Source organism: Coregonus clupeaformis, chromosome 35 (assembly GCF_020615455.1).
Source record: "Coregonus clupeaformis isolate EN_2021a chromosome 35, ASM2061545v1, whole genome shotgun sequence".
NCBI lineage: Eukaryota > Metazoa > Chordata > Actinopteri > Salmoniformes > Salmonidae > Coregonus > Coregonus clupeaformis.
Window position 1 is genome coordinate 9,544,985 of NC_059226.1, and position 21,765 is coordinate 9,566,749.

Sequence of the window (21,765 nt, forward strand, 5' to 3'; positions counted from 1 at the left end):
CCCCAGAATATGTCAGTTTCCTTACCTTTCCTACCTCGACTGAATATTGCTACTATATGTTGATACGAGACATTCTCGAGACTGACATGGATCAATGTTTCGAATCTGCCAATAGCTATTTTACAGGAGTTACGTTACCAGAAATTCTTACTGTGCAGTAATTGATGTCCTTCCTGAAAGCATTAGTCCCCTTTACCATGCTCAGAAACATGAGTTTGGGATGCCTTTTCAAATTATGAATTAAACATGAGTTTGGGATGCCTTTTCAACTTGTGAATGCAAGTAATGTAGTCATGGGCATTTCTGCTACGAGTCACAAAACATCTCCACACAACAGTGAGCATCAGCCGTGAGCCCTTGTTTGTGGGCTGAGGACTTAGTTGCCCTTGAGTCACTTTGCTGGGCACTGAGGTGTGACTGTCTGTTATGGTAACAGATTCTGGGGGCAGGGATGGTGTCGGGAGCTCAGCTGCAGCCTGCGGCGCTGTGTGTACTCAAGGGAGGTGACATCCCAGCTTGTAAAACCTCATCTTGATTGTAGGAGTGACACTGAGTCAGAGCTGGGGATGTATTATGTAGGCTACTGTTGACTGAAAAAAAGATTGTGTCTAACTAATACCCAAAAATAATAGCACAGACCATAATCGATTCACTCCTCTCTCCGCATAAATGCCCACATTTTTAAGACGGAGAGAACAAACAAAATGTGAATTGAAAAGGCTTTTTAAAGTAATCATTCTGTTCAGATCAGTTAATAGAACAACATCAAAACGATTAACTTTGCTGTGTCCCAGATAAAATGTAACGTCAAATAAATCCCTAGTTGTCTCTTTAGGAAAACCATACTGCCCCCTTGTGACTTAGTGAGAATAAATCCCAAAATGACAATGTATTGTTTTCTTCTGATTCTGTAAATCACTTCTAAAAGAATGTCCTGCATTACATCTCATGCACCAGAGAGCACAAAGCATATACATAGTGGCACATTATTGTCTGGGTTTACATAAAGTAAATTATGTCTATGTAAGCTACTATTAATGACGCAACACTAAGTGTAGTCTTGATAACAGCAGGCTCCACTTGTCCACCCACCAGTGCTCTGATGACGGTCCCTATACCTCCTAGCCTCCTGTGGTGTGACACACAGTCCCACTCTATGGTTCCTCCTCTGCCTCCCAGTTCCTCTCCCACCATCTGTGTCAGCGAGGGAATGAAAGGCTGCAGGGCTGGAAAAGACAGACCACAGAGATGAGTCACTTCACCCATAACCACTCCTCCTACTAGTGATAGGGTTGGCATTTGGTCCCTCAGTGAGGGGCAGCCTCATCCACCCCGGCCCCCCCATTGGCTCCTGCTATTCTAGGGGCCGATGATTAAGACTCACACCACATTGACAAAAGTGTGGGCTTTGCTTTGCAGGACACGTGTCAGTCAGGTTCCAGCAGTAGCATAGGAATAGCAGTGGCACAGGGAACAAAGACATGGAAAAACGAGAGCAACTCCTGTCATGACTCATACTACAGCATGCAATCATGTGTGTTTCGTGTGTGAGGAAAAAATTATCAACCGCTATCTCTCCAAGATGAATATGAACAGCACATGCACTCCACACTACACGCAATCTACAAGCACTATGTCTTTTACATTTGTCATGGGAATTATATGGTGGAATCTCATCTTTGATTGCTCTAGAAATATATGTCCAATGTCATATTCTATGTAGAGGTGATGGTTCGTTGAACAACACTCGAGTGATGAGTGACTGTGCCTGTGACCTGAAAATTTGTATTAGCTCCACCTTATGCCTAGGCTTTAGCACAGTGGACTAACACAGTCTTAACACACCAAATTCATGACATGGTGTGTCACACAAACAGTTCTTTCCCCATCATGCTCTGAGCACTATGCTATATTCCAGTAGCACCTTATTTTACATTAGCAACCTGGTAACTCACACTAGATGGCAGTATAGTATTTGATAGCCTCTAAACTTCTGAGTAAGGCCTCAATGGTCTGAAATAAGTGATGAAACAATATTGTCATCAATAAATAGTGGATCAAATACTGATTTATTCCAGTTATTTGAGCAAAAATAGTTGTTTTCATACTATTAATTAATGGGAGCTATTGGATTAGTGTTTTATAAGAATTACATTGCACATAAGATAAAGGCTGTGCAAAACTGGAAACAAGAGCTGCCTCTCAATTAAGAACTGATAAATCTGGCAAATAAACATGTCATTGTCTGTTCAAATTCTGTGTTCTGATATCAATTCACATATATACAGTCAGGTTTCAAAAGTATTGGCAGCCTTGATAAAGATTAGCAAAAAAGACTGTATAAAATAAATAATACAAATACTGAGATATATTGTACGCTCCCCAAAATTGGGAAATTATATTATTTTATACTAATACAATTGCTCAGAGAAAGAAATTTGGTTTAACAAGTAATTTTAAAAAATCTCAAAGATAGGGGTCAAAATTATTGCCATTTAAATACCTCACCTTGTGAGGATAACGGCAATGAGCCTTTTTTTATAAAATGTTTTATGAGATTGGAGAACACATTGAGAGGGATCTTAGACCATTCCTCCATACAGAATCTTTCCAGATCTTTGATATCCTCTGTAGCTCAATTGGTAGAGCATGGCGCTTGTAACGCCAGGGTAGTGGGTTTGATCCCTGGGACCACCCATACGTAAAAATGTATGCGCACATGACTGTAAGTCGCTTTGGATAAAAGCATCTGCTAAATGGCATATTATTATTATATCCTTCGTCTGTGCTTATGGAATGCCCTCTTCAATTCAAACCACAGGTTTCCAATGGGGTTCAAGTCTAGAGACTGAGATGGCCATTGCAAAATGTTGATTTTGTGGACAATTAACTATTTCTTTGTGGAATTTGATGTGTGCTTGGGGTTATTGTGTTGCTGGAAGATCAACTTGCGGCCAAGTTTCAGCCTCCTGGCAGAGGCAACCAGGTCTTTGGCTAAAAATGTCCTGGTACTGAGTAAAGTTCATGATGCCGATGACCTCAACAAGGGCCCCAGGACCAGTGGAAGCAAAATAGCCCCATAACATCAAATATCCACCACCATATTTTGAAGTTGGAATGGGTTATTTTCTGCTTATTGACAACAGGGGTGCCAAAAACAGGGGTGCCCTCTTTTTGTGTTGTTTTTATTACTTGCTTAACAAAATCCCTTTCTCCGAGCAATAGTATTAGTATAAGATAATGTAATTTCCCAAAAAAATTTAGCATACAATATCGCTCAGTATTTCTATTATTTATTTTATACAGTATTTTTTGCTCATCTTTATCAAGGGTGCCAATAATTATGGACCTGACTGTATATAAAACATTTACAAATTATGCAGTGATTTTAAGACAATTATGAATGGTATATTGAATTCAGTATGAGGCATTTTCTGGAGCTGGATTGATTGAACACTTCGATTCAACACATCAAGGGGTTAAAATTCTGATTACATCATCGACTCCAGCCAAGGAGCAGCCATCTTTTTCCAAGACCAACAACTTCACTTTCACCGAAGAAAAACAAATATATATTTATTTATTCATTCTCTCAAACAAGCGACTATTCCGTTCCTTCGAGCCACGTACCAACGGAAATCGGTAAGATTTGCATGTCAATGTTTCAATAATTCTACTGTCACTGTTGTTCGTAGCTGTTTCAAGATGCACCACTGCCACCGGTTGCTTTGGTGATGCGTTGTAACAGTGCAGTAATAAGTGATGAACGGTGGATACAATGTCGCGGGGCTTGATTCGGCAAAAACTTTAATGGCAAATCTTGACAGGCTATTCTCCTGATATATGGCAGGTTTTGTATGTTGATTTTATGTAGAAAAACGAATGTGTGTGAGCAGTTTTTGGCAACACAATACCATGCAACTTTTCTGATAATTTAATAGGTAACCTAACACACCTGACATTTTGAAATATTGTCTTATCTACTTGACAATAGCCCCACACGTGCATTTGTCACCAATGAAGTACTGCTCACAGTGGGGTGATTTGAGATAGATTAGATTAGATTTAGTGTTCTTATGTGAGGAGGTCTTTTAATTGTTAAAGGAGCCAATCAGCAGTCGCTACATCCATTTTTGACTTAGAAATTAATTATATGTACCCATTGATTCTAGCTAGAAGAATATAACTTATTAATGCTTCATGAGCTTAGTTCAACTCTCATACCCCATCAGAACCCAAAATATAAGCTTGTTTTACTCCATTTGTAAACAAAGAAAATGTAAACAAACACTATAAAACTATCATTTTGATATCATGGATGGTCAATCCTTGCATCCATAGCTCTGTCTGTGAATTTGAGAGAGGTTACATTTCTCTAGCCCCATCCCTTAGCTTTTTACCGAACCAGGGGTGGGGAACCACTTTGTTATTATCAAATCAAATCAAGATGGCGCCGATAGACATGGCAGCTCTGTGTCTAGCTCTTTATTGTTTCTACTGCTGATTGACGCTTTAAGGATTAACTCGAAATGCTGAAAATATGTGCTGCTCAAGGTCTTGAATGTGTGTAAGCTTTTGGAGTATTATGTTTTGAGACACATTTTGATCTTGTTCAGTATCACAGAGGTCAGCATGAGAGTTCATGACATCAACATGCTCCCATATGCTCTGTTGAAACTGTGGGTCTATATGCCACTTAACACTGTCAACAAACACAACATATATTTGAAGTGTTTTCACACTTCATTCGTTTTAAAATCCCACTCTCCAAACAAACCCATGTAACCATAAGTCTATCAAGGGAAAGGTGTTTCTAGATTGAGCCAGATTGCTCTCCCAGCACCCTTTCACCACTGTATGATGCACGTGGATGTGACTGTGGGTGTGGGGCCTGAGTAAATAATGTATCCATCTGAGCCAGCAGCACTCTGAGGGATGGAGGAAGGAAATGTTTGTAATCAGGGTAACCATTTCCCAAAGTGGAGGCAGGAAGTCAATCATCTCTGGGGAGATGACAGCCAATGAATGCAGGAGAGAGAGAGAGAGAGAGAGAGAGAGAGAGAGAGAGAGAGAGAGAGAGAGAGAGAGATAGAGAGAGAGAGTTGCTGTGTCTTCTGCATTTTATGTTGAATTTGGGAGAGATGGAATACATGCATGTTATATGACTGTCCACTGTCATAAACTTCCTTTCATCATTTATTTAATCTCTGTTGCACCGTTGCAGATGCAATGCTATACAATGTAAATTGTCAAATCAATTACAAACTCTTGAAGGGCAGACCACCTGGAAAATTGCACACTCCTTTTTTCCTTTGCTACCGTTTTCTGTCAATGTTAGTGTATCTGGCAAGGTACATTGAAGTGGGCCCATTGCAACTAATGGAAGAAGCGTTGTGTTTACAATACAGTTTTACAAGGGTCTACAAAAGGGAAAAGTTGTATATTTAAAGTCTGTTTATTGAAGCAGCTAGCCTGGACAGCATCAATGTTCTCACACTCATTCAGTAGTTCATGTTGCAGTATTTTTGTAGGGCTGGTGAAAGTTAGGTTTGCATCGAGAGCTTCTGAGGTTGGGTCAGGTCTCTATGGCCCCACTTTTTACAATTGACATGTAGTTACATAGGCATATACAGTGTAATTACAATGTAAAGTAAACATTGTTACATATTACTCAGATCTGTGATCATTCCTTTGCCATATATTTTGCCAAAAGCCATTGCATACTAAAGAAGACAGATACCATTCCAAATATTAGCTTGATTATAACTCAAAGATGTCAAACAGTATTTTGTTTGTATTTATATAATGAGATGTTAGGTTGTTCCATCCATTCTGGAGTGTTTGATGTAATGCATTCTGGGATATGTATTTTTTGTTTAATATTTAATAACATGTAACTGAATTATACATTATTATAGACAACCTACAAAATTATTTTACAATATTTCCAGACCACTATAATTATTTAAAACTTGTTTTAGAATAATGAGTTTTTAAAATGAAATGTTTCAAGAATATATTAAACATGTTATTGGCGGCAATCATACATGATATCAAAATAAACATGTTCATAATGATTTATGGAATAAATTAACCATTTGAATTTCAATGAATTTCACTGAATTAAATTATATTTCCTTTAACGCAAATTCAATTCAAATTCTGCTTTCTATGGGGTGTGGCCAATTCAAATTCAATTCAAATTCAATAATTGAATTGTAATTTAAAGTAACTGTCCAGTAAAAATCTCACTTTTAAAAGTTAATATTCTGTTAACTCATACCCAAATAGTGTTGTTGAATCATCTTATACTCGTATTTGTGGCTAAAGCATAAATTGCAGAAAAACACTTCAAAAACCCACCTCAAACTTTTGAAAATGCTTGCAATTAGGGATGTAATGATTCACCAATAAACATCAGTCCCTGATTCAAATTTTGTAGATATGTGTGCATTGGTCTGCGGGACCCCGATCCAAATGTAGCATGCATCCGTACGAAAATTGATTCAAACTTTACAAATCGACAGTTCACATTTTTTGTTGTTGCTCATATTACTTTCTTTCTACCTTTCGAAAATACCTCTCATCTTTTGTGACAACTGCATCCTCTCCTTCAGTGTCTAACTAAGCATGTAATTATGTTGACAGTCATTGATCTACAAGTAATTTGTATGCCGAACAACCCCAGGCAATATCAGTAGCCTAGTCAAACTGTGCACTGTGCACAGCTTCGTACTCACCAACAAGAGGTCTATTCCTGATCTGGCACATCTGCGCATCACCTTAAGCGTTCAGATTTTTGTAAAATGGCTTGCGCAATATTAGGCTTTATTAGTTGAGTGGTAACCAATGTAACTTGCTAGGTTATTTTGATCAAATGCCCTGTTGAAAATTGAGTTTTACCGGAATAAAAGTAGACTACCACCGGAGACACAACTCTCATGCATATAGTCAATGCAAGAGAGTGCAAAAAGGGTAAATGCAGGTAGTCTGGGTAGCCATTTGATGAGCTATTTAGCAGTCTTGTTTAGAAGTCTGAGGTCCCATGCCAACTATATTCAGCCACCTGAGGGGTAAGAAGCGTTGTCGTGCCCTCTTTACGACTGTGTTGGTGTGTTTGGACCATGAAAGATCCTTAGTGATGTGTTACACTGAGGAACTTGAAGCTCTCAGTGTCCACATCACTAAGGATCTATCACAGTCCAAACACACCAACACAGTCGTGAAGAGGGCTATAGGTAGGCTACAATCTGTTCGTTATATTTTATTTTGATTCTTCAGGTTCACCATCAGCAATAGTTTTGGTAGTTTTGCTTGAAACAATTAGTATATATGGTCATTTTTAGATATACAGGGTAAAGTTGATAATTTCAAAACGATTCATAATCACTTTTACTACCCACACTGCATGGTCGAAGTGGTAGAAGAAGATAAGCTCACTCCGAGTCTGGTCAAAACTTCCAAACGGTTTAAACCATTCGATTATGAGATGGGGCGGAAATCCAAAGTTGTGCAATATATTCATTGGCTATGTCATAACACATTTTTTAAGATAAATATTGATACATTACTAACACTTTTAATCTGCAAAAATGACTAATTAATTAGTGGGTGATTACAGATCAAAAGTGGAAGGGGGGGGGTTCCCTTATGGCTCAGCCCAGGTGCCTACATACACCATAGACATACACTGAGTGGACAAAACATCTGGAACACCTTCCTAATATTGAGTTGCATTCCCTTTTGTCCGCAGAACAGCCTAAATTCGTTGGGGCATGGACTCTACAAGGTGTCGAAAGAGTTCCACAGGGATGATGGCCCATGTTGACTCCAATGCTTCCCACAGTTGTGTCAAGTTGGCTGAATGTCCTTTAGGTAGTGGACCATTCTTGATACACACGGGAAACTGTTGAGCAAGAAAAATCCAGCAGCATTGTAGTTCTTGACACACTCACACTTATACCTGGCACCTACTACCATACCCCATTCAAAAGCACTTAAATCTTTTATCTTTCCTATTCACACTCTGAATGGCACACATACACAATCCATGTCTCAATTGTCTCAAGGCTTAAAATTCCTTCTTTAACCTGTCTCCTCCCCTTCATCTACATTGATTGAAGTCGATTTAACAGGTGACATCAATAAGGGATCATAGCTTTCACCTGGATTTTTGTACACTCAGTGAATATTTAGTTAATATATTTAGCAGGCGCTAAATCATACCATAGTGCCATCAGACTTCTGATACCAATGCAGGTTAAAAGGGGGGCCACAAAATGTGAACAGCGATAAAAAATGATAAAGAAAAGTTTTTCGTATTTTTAAACAATTACAAAATACATTCAGCTTAGTGTAATTCTAATGACAAAATACTGAGAAGTAATTAAAATGCGTATTTCAAATACATGTAACTGCCGATCTCTGGGTCCAAAAGGCTTCTTAACAGCTTCTACCCCCAAGCCATAAGACTCCTGAACTGCTAATCATGGCTACCTGGACTATTTGCATTGCAGTGCTTTAGACCACTGCGCCACTCAGCCTCGCTACTGTTATTTTATTTTACTGCTGCTCTTTTATTTTTTTTATTTTTTTTTTACTTATCTATTTTTTACTTAACACTTTTTATTTTCTTAAAAACTGCATTGTTGGTTAAGGGCTTTTAAGTAAGCATTTCACTGTAATGTCTACACCTGTTGTAATCGGCACATGTGGCAAATAAAATGTGATTTGATTTGATTCATAGTGAGGCAGCACAGTGCAAGGAGAGGACAGGCCAGGCATGGTGGTTCCCTGGTGTTCTGGGTTGTGTTTTCTCAGCCCCACTGTGCTGTCTGTCCGTATTCAGGCAGGAGGCCTGTTACGCTGTTCTGACGCTGTTATTGTTACCTCTTATTCCAATGAATAAATGTTATTCCTAATCTTTTCTGGGGAATCGTAAGTGTATACGGCACCTTGCTGGGCCCATGCGAACAGACTTGAATGTAATATGAATACTACAAGAGCGACATGTTTTCTGTGTGAACATGATTCAGATAGTCATGACATAAACATTTGTTCCTCATTTATATTTGGAATTAATGGGATGTCGGTTTTAGTGAATTTGTTTGAACAACATGTTCACACCTCATGAGCTACTACCCTCCAGTGAAATGTTCCAGGTTGACATCATCCCAATTCCCTATGCAGTTAGACCTGATTCCCGGCATTACATTTCCATGGCACAGCATCAATATCAGTAACATGAACAGCATGTAAATCTAAGGACAGTGAGTGCTAGCGATGAGCAGGGAATCGAAAGCATTTCCCACTGAGTCAGCGGGGTTGCAGGCTGGTGATTGTGTTACACAAAGGACACTTAGGGTCAGCAGCACTCTGTCCACTCACAAACACATTAAGGCCTCTGGTGATGGGTCTCTGCTCTCTTAAATTTGTCCTCACTCTATGAAAATGTTTTTACTCTAGCATCTTGTCTCTGTTGCTACTTTTAAACGTTTTAAATATGTATATATATATATATATATATATATATATATATACAGTGGGGAGAACAAGTATTTGATACACTGCCGATTTTGCAGGTTTTCCTACTTACAAAGCATGTAGAGGTCTGTAATTTTTATCGTAGGTACACTTCAACTGTGAGAGACGGAATCTAAAACAAAAATCCAGAAAATCACATTGTATGATTTTAAGTAATTCATTTGCATTTTATTGCATGACATAAGTATTTGATCACCTACCAACCAGTAAGAATTCCGGCTCTCCACAGACCTGTTAGTTTTTCTTTAGAAGCCCTCCTGTTCTCCACTCATTACCTGTATTAACTGCACCTGTTTGAACTCGTTACCTGTATAAAAGACACCTGTCCACACACTCAATGAAACAGACTCCAACCTCTCCACAATGGCCAAGACCAGAGAGCTGTGTAAGGACATCAGGGATACAATTGTAGACCTGCACAAGGCTGGGATTGGCTACAGGACAATAGGCAAGCAGCTTGGTGAGAAGGCAACAACTGTTGGCGCAATTATTAGAAAATGGAAGAAGTTCAAGATGACGGTCAATCACCCTCGGTCTGGGGCTCCATGCAAGATCTCACCTCATGGGGCATCAATGATCATGAGGAAGGTGAGGGATCAGCCCAGAACTACACGGCAGGACCTGGTCAATGACCTGAAGAGAGCTGGGACCACAGTCTCAAAGAAAACCATTAGTAACACACTACGCCGTCATGGATTAAAATCCTGCAGCGCACGCAAGGTCCCCCTGCTCAAGCCAGCGCATGTCCAGGCCCATCTGAAGTGGGCGGCAGGTAGCTTAGTGGCTAAGAGCGTTGTGCCAGTAATCGAAAGGTCGCTGGTTCTAATCCCCGAGCCGACTAGGTGAAAAATCTGCCGATGTGCCCTTGAGCAAGGCACTTAACCCTAATTGCTCATGTAAGTCGCTCTGGATAAGAGCGTCTGCTAAATGACGTAAATGTAAATGTAAGTTGGTGGATGATCCAGAGGAGGAATGGGAGAAGGTCATGTGGTCTGATGAGACAAAAATAGAGCTTTTTGATCTAAACTCCACTCGCCGTGTTTGGAGGAAGAAGAAGGATGAGTACAACCTCAAGAACTCTATCCAAACTGTGAAGCATGGAGGTGGAAACATCATTCTTTGGGGATGCTTTTCTGCAAAGGGGACAGGATGACTGCACCGTATTGAGGGGAGGATGGATGGGGCCATGTATCGCGAGATCTTGGTCAACAACCTCCTTCCCTCAGTAAGAGCATTGAAGATGGGTCGTGGCTGGGTCTTCCAGCATGACAATGACCCGAAACACACAGCCAGGGCAACTAAGGAGTGGCTCCGTAAGAAGCATCTCAAGGTCCTGGAGTGGCCTAGCCAGTCTCCAGACCTGAACCCAATAGAACATCTTTGGAGGGAGCTGAAAGTCTGTATTGCCCAGCGACAGCCCCGAAACCTGAAGGATCTGGAGAAGGTCTGTATGGAGGAGTGGGCCAAAATCCCTGCTGCAGTGTGTGCAAACCTGGTCAAGACCTACAGGAAACGTATGATCTCTGTAATTGCAAACAAAGGTTTCTGTACCAAATATTAAGTTCTGCTTTTCTGATGTATCAAATACTTATGCCATGCAATAAAATGCAAATTAATTACTTAAAAATCATACAATGTGACTTTCTGGATTTTTGTTTTAGATTCCGTCTCTCACAGTTGAAGTGTACCTATGATAACAATTACAGACCTCTACATGCTTTGTAAGTAGGAAAACCTGCAAAATCGGCAGTGTATCAAATACTTGTTCCCCCCACTGTATACAGTTGAAGTCGGAAGTTTACATACACCTTAGCCAAATACATTTCAACTCAGTTTTTCACAATTCCTGACATTTAATCCTAGTAAAAATTCCCTGTCTTAGGTCAGTTAGGATCACCACTTTATTTTAAGAATGTGAAATGTCAGAATAATAGTAGAGAGAATTATTTATTTCAGCTTTTATTTATTTCATCACATTCCCAGTGGGTCAGAAGTTTACATACACTCAATTAGTATTTGGTAGCATTGCCTTTAAATAGTTTAACTTGGGTCAAACGTTTCGGGAAGCCTTCCACATGTTGGGTGAATTTTGGCCCATTCCTCCTGACAGAGCTGGTGTAACTGAGTCAGGTTTGTAGGCCTCCGTGGTGGATAAACTATATATTGACAACCAAATGTTCAGAGACACAAAGACTACTCCATGGCTATTCTAAAAGTTGTAATAGAGGAGTCGAATATTGGAGCACCTGATACTAGCAATGATAGGGATTGTAATATTAAATAACATTTATAGTAAGTATAGTATTTTATAAAAGGATAAAACGACATAACAAGCAGAATAATACATCTTTAAATACAAATAATTAGAACATGGCTTTTTGGCGGGCGGTTGTTGTTTTGGCGGATGGTTGTTGTGGTTGGTCCTGTGTTCTCTCTGGCGTCCTTTCCCCCTTGCGGCAGATGTGGATGCGGGTGCGTTTGCACGCTCGGCCCATTTCTTCCGCAGTCAACCATGTGGTGTGCATTTTTGTGTTTGAAAAGGTGCGGCGTTAAGTGAGTGAGAGGGGAAATGGTTGCATATCCCAGAGCCGACCGGGGGTCTATGAGCAGGGGTAGTGAGAGAGAGCTTTCAATTTTGTGTAGATGAGGGATATACATTTTTAAATACAGTATACATCTAATCTAATTTTTCATTGTCCTATCATGATGGAAAGATCCCTAATCCTATAACCTGGACACCCACCTGAGCGACCCATACACCAAAGAGAAGTTCCCATCTCTTTTATGGACCTGCTGTGAGTATGCAGCCTAAACAGAGAAATAAATGCGGTCAGAGACCTACTTGAGCAGTACCGCCCCCTCAAGATTCTGAGCCTGCCTGGCAGGGTTGGTCCTACAAAGCCAGAGCCCCCTGATGGGAGAGCATAATATACAAGGAAATTCTCAAAGCTGCTAATGAGAACCTTGACGACCTTTTACCTAGCCGGTGGGGATTCCAGTGGGGTACGCCCACCCAGGTAGTGGCAGTTCTGGCAACACTGGCTGCAGTAACCCATGGGGAGGGGGTCACACTCGGACAATCAGAGAGTGGGTTTATCATTGTGGCCCAGGTGGCACAAAATAATCAAAGGTCTGACCGCACGGAGATGCTTGGGAAAATGGTTACAACAGGGGATCAGAGTGTTTATGTCTCAGGTGAAGAGGGTGGATCTGATCTCCATCACCTAGGACTTGACATAGATTAAGTAGATTAATCAAATCTCACATTGTTATCAATTTCTGCTCAATCTGCATGCTTTCTCAATCAGCTTTAACTGTATGTGCACTCGTAAATCAAGTTATTTCTCGAGTTGGGCTCTGGGATATAACAGCCGTTGAGTATCTGATTTTATGGTGGATTGTGGAGGAGGGGGGTTGAGTATGTTGGAGTATGTGAGTATGTGCGTGTGTGCTTGTCTGGCATCTGTTGTGGGGGTGGGGATGTTGAGGGGGGGGGTATGGGATGGACCACAGGAATTATTTGCTAGGATAATAATTGCTTGTCAATGAATTAAATGTAATACAATGGCAATCCGGGTTATATGTTAGAATCCTACGCGTGAACTGCCGACATTATTACGCATATTAATTGATAATGATGGAATATAGGATATGTATAATTTTTTTTAAATAGTTATATAGATATATATATATATAGAGGTGAAAGCATTGGAAATGCTTTTGCCGGTTAATCTGCTTCTGTTTTGTGGGTGGCACTGTGTGCTGTTTTCGATGGATGGGTCCTGGCCTCTCGGGGCCTTAGGGATCCGGAGGGACGTGGGTGGGATGCTGATCACTGGGATGACGGCTCAACTTGGGATGGGGAGGGGCTTTAGCTGGGGAATTAGTGGAGAACAATTGAAGGGTTACTCCGTAGCAATGCAAATATCACGGTACAGCTATATGGACACTCAATCATTACGGTATTTTTTATTGGTACATTTACAAACATACAGTGGGGAAAAAAAGTATTTAGTCAGCCACCAATTGTGCAAGTTCTCCCACTTAAAAAAGATGAGAGAGGCCTGTAATTTTCATCATAGGTACACGTCAACTATGACAGACAAAATGAGGAAAAAAAACCAGAAAATCACATTGTAGGATTTTTTATGAATTTATTTGCAAATTATGGTGGAAAATAAGTATTTGGTCAATAACAAAAGTTTCTCAATACTTTGTTATATACCCTTTGTTGGCAATGACACAGGTCAAACGTTTTCTGTAAGTCTTCACAAGGTTTTCACACACTGTTGCTGGTATTTTGGCCCATTCCTCCATGCAGATCTCCTCTAGAGCAGTGATGTTTTGGGGGCTGTCGCTGGGCAACACGGACTTTCAACTCCCTCCAAAGATTTTCTATGGGGTTGAGATCTGGAGACTGGCTAGGCCACTCCAGGACCTTGAAATGCTTCTTACGAAGCCACCCCTTCGTTGCCCGGGCGGTGTGTTTGGGATCATTGTCATGCTGAAAGACCCAGCCACGTTTCATCTTCAATGCCCTTGCTGATGGAAGGAGGTTTTCACTCAAAATCTCACGATACATGGCCCCATTCATTCTTTCCTTTACACGGATCAGTCGTCCTGGTCCCTTTGCAGAAAAACAGCCCCAAAGCATGATGTTTCCACCCCCATGCTTCACAGTAGGTATGGTGTTCTTTGGATGCAACTCAGCATTCTTTGTCCTCCAAACACGACGAGTTGTTCTATTTTGGTTTCATCTGACCATATGACATTCTCCCAATCCTCTTCTGGATCATCCAAATGCACTCTAGCAAACTTCAGACAGGCCTGGACATGTACTGGCTTAAGCAGGGGGACACGTCTGTCACTGCAGGATTTGAGTCCCTGGCGGCGTAGTGTGTTACTGATGGTAGGCTTTGTTACTTTGGTCCCAGCTCTCTGCAGGTCATTCACTAGGTCCCCCCGTGTGGTTCTGGGATTTTTGCTCACCGTTCTTGTGATCATTTTGACCCCACAGGGTGAGATCTTGCGTGGAGCCCCAGATCGAGGGAGATTATCAGTGGTCTTGTATGTCTTCCATTTCCTAATAATTGCTCCCACAGTTGATTTCTTCAAACCAAGCTGCTTACCTATTGCAGATTCAGTCTTCCCAGCCTGGTGCCGGTCTACAATTTTGTTTCTGGTGTCCTTTGACAGCTCTTTGGTCTTGGCCATAGTGGAGTTTGGAGTGTGACTGTTTGAGGTTGTGGACAGGTGTCTTTTATACTGATAACAAGTTCAAACAGGTGCCATTAATACAGGTAACGAGTGGAGGACAGAGGAGCCTCTTAAAGAAGAAGTTACAGGTCTGTGAGAGCCAGAAATCTTGCTTGTTTGTAGGTGACCAGATACTTATTTTCCACCATAATTTGCAAATAAATTCATAAAAAATCCTACAATGTGATTTTCTGGAGAAAAACATTCTCAATTTGTCTGTCATAGTTGACGTGTACCTATGATGAAAATTACAGTCCTCTCTCATCTTTTTAAGTGGGAGAACTTGCACAATTGGTGGCTGACTAAATACTTTTTTTCCCCACTGTACATAATGATAAATAGACTTGAAACTTGTATCTCATTATGGTGTATGGTGAAATAAGTATAGCCAGTTATAATTGTAATGGCTTAGCTGATAATAACAAAAGAAGAACAATATTTACATGGCTCAAAGAGAAGGAATATAATATCTATTGTATACAGGAAACTCATTCAACAATTCGAGATGAAGTAGCGTGGAAAAAAGAATGGGGGGGAATATACTTCTCCCATGGGCAAAGAAATTCAAAGGGAGTGATGATATTAATTAATAGTAATTTCGATCCGAATGTGCAAATTGTCAAAATAGACACGCAAGGTAGATGGATTATTTTAAATATGTTATTGGACCATAAACAGATATGGCTCATTTACCTTTACGGACCAAATAATGATGATCCACAATTCTTTGACAATATATATAATACATTTACAAGGCTGCAAGCAATTCAAGACAATATTATTATGGTGGGGGATTATAATACTGTTTTAAATAGCTCAATGGACCGTAAAGGAAATCACACCAAAAACAATCACCCACATGCTCTTAAGGAAATTGTGAATGTCATGGATACATTAGAACTAGTAGATATATGGAGGCTTAAATATACTGATCTAGTGAGATATACATGGCGGAGACTGAATCAAGCTAGTCGTCTTGACTTCTTTCTTATCTCATTCTCGTTGGCACCAAAAGTAAAAAAAAAGTGTTGATATGGGACAGAATGCGGTCGGACCATCATATAATAGGCATATACATTACTCTTACTGAATTTCCACGTGGGCGAGGACATTGGACATTTAATCAAAGCCTATTGGATGATAATTTATTTATAATTAGAACAAACAAATTTATAACTGACTTTTTCCAACATAACATAGGTACAGCGAATCCTCTTATTGTATGGGACACCTTTAAATGTGCCTTTAGAGGCCATGCAATTCAGTACTCATCTCGAAAACAAAAGAAATTTAGGTCAAAAGAGTTTATACTAAGAAAGGAAATAGAAAGTCTAACAGAACAGATAGATGGCAATAAAAACTGTAACATAGAGGCTCAGAATAAATTAGAGGAAAAACAAAAAGAAATGGAGAAACTTATTCAAGAAAGATCAAGTGTAATATATTATAAAAAATAAAGCAAACTGGATGGAATATGGGGAAAAATGCACAAAATTCTTTTTTAATCTTCAACATAGGAATGCTACCAAAAATAACTTAATGAAACTGGTTACAATTGACGTAGTCACCCATAATTCACCAAATGATATTTTGAAGGAAGAAACAAAGTACTTTAAGCATATGTTTTCTTTTCAGTCGCCTCCATCTCCTCTAACTGAAGCTAATTGTAGAGATTTTTTTCTATTGATAATGTCAAATTAACAGCCACACAGAAAGACTCATGTGAAGGTGAAATTACAGAGGAGGAACTTCTGGATGCAATTAAATACTTTAAGTCTGGGAAAACTCCAGGGTTGGATGGCATACCAGTCGAGGTATACCAAACCTTTTTTGATATACTAAGAGGACCGTTATTAGCATGTTTTATCCACTCCTATGTAAATGGTAGATTATCTGACACTCAAGAAGAAGGTCTGATCTCATTATTACTGAAACAGGATACAAGTGGAAAATATAAAGATCCAGTCCATTCACAAAATTGGAGTTCCCTTACACTTCAGTGTTGTGATGCAAAAATCCTAGCAAAATGTATAGCGCATAGAATTAAAAAGGTATTGTCGGATATTATTCATTCTAATCAGACAGGTTTTTTACATGGAAGATACATTGGAGAAAATATAAGGCAAGTATTGGAAACAATAGAACACTATGGAAAATATGGGAAACCAGGCCTGCTATTCATAGCAGACTTCGAAAAGGCATTTGATAAAGTTCGACTGGGGTTTATATATAAATGCCTGGAGCATTTCAATTTTGGAGAATCTCTTATAAAATGGGTCAAAATCATGTATAGTAACCCTAGGTGTAAAATAGTAAATAATGGCTATTTCTCAGAAAGTTTTAAACTGTCAAGAGGAGTGAAACAAGGTTGTCCACTATCGGCATATCTATTTATTGTGGCCATCGAGATGTTAGCTATTAATATCAGATCCAATAATAATATCAGAGGATTAGAAATACAGGGCTTAAAAACAAAGGTGTCATTGTACGCTGATGATTCATGTTTTCTTTTAAATCCACAACTAGAATCCCTCCACAGCCTCATAGAGGATCTAGATACATTTTCTAACCTCTCTGGATTACAACCAAATTATGACAAATGTACTATATTACGTATTGGATCACTAAAAAATAAAATTTTTACATTACCATGTAGTTTACCAACAAAATGGTCTGATGGTGATGTACTTCCAAAAAGTATGATATTTGTCCGCATGTGCAGTTGCAAACCGTAGTCTGGCTTTTTTATGGCGGTTTTGGAGCAGTGGCTTCTTCCTTGCTGAGCGGTCGATATAGGACACGTTTTACTGTGGATATACATACTTTTGTACCTGTTTCCTCCAGCATCTTCTCAAGGTCCTTTGCTGTTGTTCTGGGATTGATTTGCGCTTTTCGCACCAAAGTACGTTCATCTCTAATAGACAGAACGCGTCTCCTTCCTGAGTGGTATGACAGCTGCGTGGTCCCATGGTGTTTATACTTGCGTATTATTGTTTGTACAGATTAACGTGGTACCTTCAGGCATTTGGAAATTGCTCCCAAGGATGAACCAGACTTGTGGAGGTCTACAATTTTTTTTCTGATGTCTTGGCTGATTTCTTTTGATTTTCCCATGATGTCAAGCAAAGAGGCACTGAGTTTGAAGGTAGGACTTGAAATACATTCACAGGTACACCTCCAATTGACTCAAATGATGTCAATTAGCCTATCAGAAGTTTCTAAAGCCATGACATCATTTTCTGGAATTTTCCAAGCTGTTTAAAGGCACCGTCAACTTAGTGTATGTAAACTTCTGACCCCACTGGAATTGTGATACAGTGAATTATAAGTGAAATAATCTGTCTATAAACAATTGTTGGAAAAATTACTTGTGTCATGCACGAAGTAGATGTCCTAACCGACTTGCTAAAACTATAGTTTGTTAACAAGAAATTTGTGGAGAGGTTGAAAAACGAGTTTTAATGACTCCAACCTAAGTGTATGGAAACTTCCGACTTCAACTGTATATGTTATATTTGAGATTCTTCAAAGTGTACACCCTGGCCTTGATGACAGCTTTGCACACTCTTGGCATTCTCTCAACCAGCTCATGAGGTAGTCACCTGGAATGCATTTCAATTAACAGGTGTGCCTTGTTAAAAGTTAATTTGTGGAATTTCTTTCCTTCTTAATGTGTTTGAGCCAATCAGTTGTGTTGTGACAAGGAAGGGTTGGTATACAGAAGATAGCCCTATTTGGTAAAAGACCAAGTCCATACTATGGCAAGAACCACTCAAATAAGCAAAGAGAAAAGACAGTCCATCATTACTTTAAGACATGAAGGTCAGTCAATACGGAAAATGTCAAGAACTTTGAAAGTTTCTTCAAGTGCAGTCGCAAAAACCATCAAGTGCTATGATGAAACTGGCTCTCATTAGGACCGCCACAGGAAAGGAAGACCCAGAGTTACCTCTGCTGCAGAGGATATGTTCATTAAAGTTAACTGCACACCAGATTGCAGCCCAAATAAATGCTTTACAGAGTTCAAGTAACAGACACATCTCAACATCAACTGTTCAGAGGAGACTGCGTGAATCAGGCCTTCATGGTTGAATTGCTGCAAATAAACCACTACTAAAGGACACCAAAAAGAAGAAGAGCCTTGCTTGGGCCAAGAAACACGAGCAATGGACATTAGATCAGTGGAAATCTGTCCTTTGGTCTGATGAGTCCAGATTTGAGATTTTTGGTTCCAACCGAAGTGTCTTTGTGAGACGCAGAGTAGGAGAACGGATGATCTCTGCATGTGAGGTTCCCACCGTGAAGCATGGAGGAGGAGGTGTGATGGTGTGGGGGTGCTTTGCTGGTGACACTCTCTGTGATTTATTTAGAATTCAACACACACTTAACCAACATGGCTACCACAGCATTCCAGCATTTGTTTTTCAACAGGACAATGACCCAAAACACACCTCCAGGCTGTGTAAGGGCTATTTGACCAAGAAGGAGAGTGATGGAGTGCCGCATCAGATGACCTGGCCTCCACAATCACCCGACCTCAACCCAGTTGAGATGGTTTGGGATGAGTTGGACCGCAGAGTGAAGGAAAAGCAGCCAACAAGTGCTCAGCATATGTGGGAACTCCTTCAAGACTGTTGGAAAAGCATTCCAGGTGAATCTGGTTGAGAGAATGCCAAGAGTGTGCAAAGCTATCAAGGCAAAGGGTGGCAACTTTGAAGAAACGAAAATATATTTTGATCGGTTTAACACTTTTTTGGTTACTGCATGATAACATATGTGTTATTTCAAAGTTTTGATGTCTTCACTATTATTCTACAATGTAGAAAATAGTAAAAATTTTGAAAAATCCTTGAATTAGTAAGGGTGTACAAACTTTTGACTGGTACTGTATATACAGTGCATTTGGAAAGTATTCAGATCCCTTGACTTTTTCCACATTTTGTTACATTACAGCCTAAAATGGATTAAATCGTTTTCCCCCTCATCAATCTACACACAATACCCCATAATGGCAAAGCAAAAACAGCTTTTTCATTTTCTTTCTTCAAATCTATTACAATCTATTAAATCTATTAAAAGTGATATTTCCGTAAAAAAACTGAAATATCACTTTTACATAACATCTGAAGGCACTGTATATACTTGGGGAGAATTATGAGATAATAAAATATCAAGAGGTATAGGCTACATCCCCATTTGGTAATATTGGACCACAGGTCATTGTGTTGTGTGTGTCTATCTGTGCCACTGCAGTAGTATCTGCCTCATTATTCTAGCATAGGTTATTTCAGTTGGACTAAATTAAGACCTCAAACTCTCCCAGTAACATTGTTTGAATGGAAACTTGCCACCTGGAAAGCAGAGCAGCACTCCCCCACTGTCCACTGTGGTTGTAGACCAAAACAGATACTCCGTCCCTCCTCCCAGGCCCACGCCATGAGTCCCAACATGCCAACGGCCAAGCGGCAGGCTATTTCTGTCTGCGGACGACCGGTCCAGCCGCCCCCTCCTCCACTGACCCCATGCTGAGTGCAGCGGCTCGCTCCTCTGCCTGGGCTCTGGGCCCTACAGGGGCCCGTCCCGGAGGGGAAGTGGGAGGGTCAGACGCTATGTGTGAAGTTCTCAGTCATGGCCACTGGAGAATTTATTAGACTTATGGGAAAGTTAGTGTTTGAAATAGGGGATTTTGGGGGGGCGGGGAGGGGGAGGAAGAAGGGTTAAGGATGAGGAAGTCCCCCTCCTCTTTCTGCAGTGCTGCAGTAGTCAGTCTCACACTGTTTTTCTTTTGTGCAGTTCTGAGTGTGGTGAGACTCATATGGCCTGAGACACACATGGAAAAGGAGGCTTTTTTCCCCGTCTTATTTCCAGCAGCTTATTCTGGCGAGTACTATTAGCTATTTTTAGCCATACGGTTGACCTCGTCTGGTCATTTATTGTGGTTCAAAGTTATAAATGTGTAGTGCGGTAACATACAATTTTTTTCTCTCTATTCCACATACATTTTAGTTAGTTTTGTCCCATTCCTCACAATCCTCTTTCCGTCACCACTGAGGATTTTTCATTTCAACTTCTTCTGTTCTAACTCCTGTTGTGCTGAACTGCTTTTAAGTCTTACTATTTCCTGATAGAACTTGTAATTGTTTTTTTTATCTCACCACTGTCTGTGTCTTCTCATGAATGATCCAATCAGATCACAGGCTTTGCCTCCCACGTCTACGTTTTTGCATTGTGATCGGATTTGACATGGCTTAGTTACTTGGCATCAAATTGCATCTACACCAAACACAATCACAAACACAATAGACCATGGATCCATGAGGACACTTTTAGCCCCCAGGATAGGGTGGAATGCTTACTACGATGACACTCAATGCTTAGTCATGTGCACTATGTGGCTCACTTCCTGCCCTAGGTGGTGACACAGTACATCCTAATTCAGAGGACTGCAAGTGAACTTGGGTTGGCCTCATGCTCACTAGGGGTTTAACCTTGTGGTACACGAGGAAGCTATGAAATAGATATAGTGTTGGAGTCATGTGTATTCTGAAGAATCTGCAGGGGACAAGTATTGATTTCTGCACTATTGTGAAACCATTCCACTGCCAGTAGGCCTTGTGGGGTATACAGAATCAACCCCCTGCTGAAGTAGTGGAGTTGTTAATTGTGTCAGGAAGAGATCAGTGCTGGATGGTGTTAAGAGATAGATGGGAGGTATTGAATAGAGTTGAAGGATGGGACTAGTAACAAATAACAACAAATAATAACAAAGATAGCTAATAATGTAAGCATACTGTGTCCATAATAAGTATATAGGTTGTATGTTGGGAGCTTTTGGGAAAGAGCACAGTTAGAAATATATGGCATATAGAAGCAAACCGGATGGACATCATGAAAATGATCGGAGAGGTTGAGAGTAGAAGAAGTTCAGGAGCAAAAATGTTTTATATAATAATAGAATTATTGTCA

General features: G+C 40.1%; 1 protein-coding gene across 1 annotated transcript in view; it reads left to right on the plus strand.

The window, feature by feature from the left end:
- The first annotated feature begins 3,530 nt into the window (after positions 1-3,530).
- The window catches only part of LOC121550811 (myocardin-related transcription factor B-like), a 72,321-nt gene continuing 54,086 nt past the window's right edge, over positions 3,531-21,765 (plus strand). Inside the window, exon 1 of the mRNA XM_041863174.2 lies at positions 3,531-3,642. The gene's annotated coding sequence lies outside the window, so the exon portion shown is untranslated. The remainder of the gene's footprint in view (positions 3,643-21,765) is intronic.